Here is a 4,017-nt window from a genome sequence, read left to right as displayed (position 1 = left end):
TCAGTGAGATTAACTGCTCACTTTGCTTGGTACCTGGCGTATATGCATAGGCACTCTCATACTGATTCAAAGCCTATTCCAAAGTTGTGCATGAATGTCAATGTTAGCATTGATTCCCAACAGTTGGAGATACTGTATTTTCATGCCCTCTGTTTGCCTAGCAGATACTTGGTCCTGTTGGAAAGGATGTGTTGTCTCCAATTTTTCCAAAATCCTCCTAAAAACTTTGTAGATGAATCCTTATCTATGGATCGATTCCGACAACATCAATCTTTTAAGAGGGATCATCTTCATTGATGCCTTCCCAATGTATGGTGGAAGCTTTTAATGAACAACTCTCTTTTTTTGAAGGAGTCATTCAGATGGTTGTGTTGTGTATTAGTGTTTGTGTTGTGCGTTCATTTATGTCAAACGAACGTGGTGGTTTCCTATTGGATTTTGTGTACGAGCTATGTTTTGGAGATTTGTAGAGTTGGGGTCGTGGTTGGAGAGTTGAAGCTAATGCTGATGAAGAAGAAGCAAACTCTTATATCCTTTACAAATTTGTGATTTTTAGTTTGATAAGAGGTGTTAATCTATAAAGGGTTTTCCTTTCTTTGTATTTTTATATCAGAAACAGGTTATAAGTTGGGGTCGTGGTGGATGGATTCTTTTTGAAAAGATATTGAAGATCAAAGTTGAGCTTTTCCCTGAACTTGTATTCCCTTTTTCCTGGGTCGCGAGGACGCTTCCTTATTAAGTGTGGGGATATGTTGAGTGTTGAAATGACTTGTTTTTTGGCTGATTTTTGTTGTTTTTGAGAGCTGAATGGTTGATTTTATGGGATGATTGGTTGATTTGGAAGTGGTTTGAGAATGTTTTGGATGATATTGATTGTGTTTTGGAAGTTCATGATGTTTGTTGATGGTTCTGTGATGTTCTGATAGGTTCTGAATGGTTCTGTATACCTTCTGTTTTGCTCTGTTTTGGTCTGTTTTGTTCTGATTGTCTTCTGTAAGGAGGGATGGAGTATTGATTTATGAAGAATGAGATATTGTGAAAGCTTATTGAATGTTTTGTGAGAGTTTGGAATGGGTTGAGAATGAGTGATGTGGTTTTGATGACCTTCTGTAACCTTCTGTAGGTCTTCTGTAGAGCTTCTGCTTCTGTTCTGTTTCTGTTCTGTTCTGTCTCTGTTCTGTTCTGTACTGTAGCTGTTCTGGTACTGTTCTGTATGCTTCTGTAAGTGTTCTGTGGAATGTATGTATGACTTTGGGGAAAGTTTTCTAGCCTTGGAAAGAGGTGAATACAAGTGCAAAAGAGCTGAAAGAAGTGGAAGAAGTAGCTGTTGAAGACTCAAGAGAAGACTAGAGTGAAGTGACAGTAGTAAGCTGTGAAGAGACACTGTAGTGGCTCTGGTGACCTTTCATATCAGACATGCCTCTTGGGAGGGGTATCCACGACCTAAGAGTGATGATTGAGAGTGATTTTTGAGAGATTGTAGTGAGGATATGGTGTATTATTGATGGAGAGAGAGAGAGAGAGTTAGAGATAGCCAATTCTACTCAAACAGAGTGATTGTATATGAGAGATTGAGAGAGAAGACTATGAAGATATTGAAGATGAATACTATGTGATGTATTTCCATTCAAAGATGGTATATTTCTTTGCTTTCTTTGTTCCATTGATGGATTTTGTGAGGATGTTGAAGAATATGGTCGATTCTATTAAAAACCGTGGGAGATTTACATGATGCTGCATGAAGATTTGTTGTGCCTGGTGTTCTTTTCTTCATTATGATCATATGAAACATGATAAACAAGCTTGTTGATGTTACAAGATAGATTTTCTTGCAAGAGAATTCCCTTTTCCTTGGTGTTCCTCTCGGGGCTCCAATTCTCCATTGGATCTTGCATTAGACTCCTATTAGATTATGAGTAGTTTATGTATAGTTACTACATTGGGTAACAAATTGCATGGTAAGATTGTGTAAAATTTATGTCTCTTTAGATGTGAAAATAATGACACTAAATATATAGTATCATGTAGTGCCAAGCCAAATGGACTTGGGACATGGATACCATGTTTAGCGTAATACATTTTCCAAAGCCATAGTGTAAAGTACTATGTAGCCATAGTGTAAAAGATATATTCTTTGCTGAATGAACGCCATTTGATAGTTCCAAAAAGGTTTTGAACTATATACAAGGTCATGTCATATGTTAGACCTTGATACTCCAATCAAGGATCATGTATGATTTAGACTATCATGATGGATTATGTATTGGTCTAATTAACGTTCAACATTCTTATATACAATATTTTCAAAAGTTAAACACCTTCAAAAGATAATTGAAGACATAGAATCTCACTAATGAGTTTGATGTGATAGAGAGAGAGAGAGAGAGAGAGAGAGAGAGAGAGAGATCTTCTAATGCCTAAAACACTCTCCTTATTGTGAATGAATCTACAAGTACACATACAAACCAAGTATAATAGACAATAACTAATGTTCCTAAATAGTATGATGACCCATATTAAATATTCCTAAGGTGGTGCGCATGTGATCACTTCTGCATCAAAATGATGTTAACGATGGCATGCACAAACCAAGTAAACTAGGTGAGAACTATGGCCTCTTAACTTGTGCCAAGTGCAATCATATAAACGTGTATTGATCATATGGAAATAGTAGATTTACACATGCAATAAATCCTACAATGAAAGTATTAACCCTAAAAAGTATACCGATCAAAAAAATTTATTTAACATTACCTAAGCAGCTCTTGTAAAAGATATTATACCCTTGTAAATTTTCCCTACTATCGAGTAGTGCAAGGCTTTTAGTTTTTTCTTCTTTACTTTCACTCAACCATTTCACTTTTTAGGGTAGAGGGGCCAATCATATTACATGTAACTCTTTGTGGCTTGGTGTTTGCAAGTCAAGTAAAACGTTGAGACAAAGCAACCATCATGACTCAAAGTGGTTTCATGGACCGCAAGTTAAGAGTATAGTTTAAAAAGCTATTTTTTGGAAAATCCATTTTAAAAATATCTCGCAATAGAAAAACGATCTCTAAAAACGGGCCACGAGGGTTATCGGAAACATCGAGATCTACAACTTTCGTGTTGGACGTTTCTTCATCCAAACAACGCACAAAGAGATATCTCAAAATTAGTGCTGCAGAGTGGAACAACCACATCTTGCATGAAGAACAACTCAACTCTCTCTCCATGAAGAGAAGCTTTTGAAAGCCTATAAAAGAGGAGGCTCTCTTTGGGTGTAAGGGAGAGGTAGAAGGAAGCATCACTTTGCATGTATCCAAGAGGAGAAGAGAAGGTGCAAGTGTTGCGGAAGCCCTACTGAAATCAAGTTCCAAGAGGAGAAGAGAAGGTGCAAGTGCTGCGGAAGCTCTGCTGAAATCAAGTTCCAAGAGGAGAAGAGAAGGTGCAAGTGCTGCGGAAGCTCTGCTGAAATCAAGCGCCAAGAGGAGAGTCCTACACATATTGTGTAGGAGAGAAGGAGACTCAAGAAGAATCAAAAGGTGCCAACTTCCAAGTTGTGCAAGTGTTAGCTGGTTGTATAGCGTGCAAGGAACAGTGATCTTGTTTCCAAGATCTACAAGTAAGAACTGGCTTATTTGTAATGGAGGAGCTTGCTCCTTGTCAATAATATAACTCCACAAGGGGGGGGGGACTGACCCATCTTCCAGTCCCTAGTGTGTTGCCAATTTCTTTACCTCTCTCTCTACATTTTTCTTTTTTCTCATCTATTCTCCCTTTATGCCAACATAATATTCACCATATATATTTTAAGTATATAAGAAAGTCAAGCGTGTATCTCAGATTTTATAACAGTATGGCTCAGTGGATGACCCTTGTGTTGGACAAGGACGGTCTATGATTTCAATGATTGTTGCTGATGATTCTGAGAAGAGTACAATGACACTCATCCCTCTAATTTCATTGACCATTATACTTAAGAAGAAATCACTCAAGATATGCAATACACTTCTAGTGTATGATGGTCTATGTGTT

General features: G+C 37.5%; 1 non-coding gene across 1 annotated transcript; it reads left to right on the top strand.

Moving 5' to 3' along the window:
• The first annotated feature begins 630 nt into the window (after positions 1-630).
• LOC148024337 (small nucleolar RNA SNORD36) lies at positions 631-698 on the top strand. Its single transcript, XR_015693470.1, has one exon. It is a non-coding gene; the product is annotated as a small nucleolar RNA SNORD36 (small nucleolar RNA).
• The last annotated feature ends 3,319 nt before the right edge of the window (positions 699-4,017 follow it).

The sequence above is a fragment of the Lygodium microphyllum genome, chromosome 15 (genome assembly GCF_053477565.2).
Source record: "Lygodium microphyllum isolate KBCC chromosome 15, Lygodium_microphyllum_v1.1.10, whole genome shotgun sequence".
Lineage (NCBI taxonomy): Eukaryota > Viridiplantae > Streptophyta > Polypodiopsida > Schizaeales > Lygodiaceae > Lygodium > Lygodium microphyllum.
Note: the sequence above shows the minus strand (reverse complement) of the source record. Positions and strands in the feature narration are given on the sequence as shown.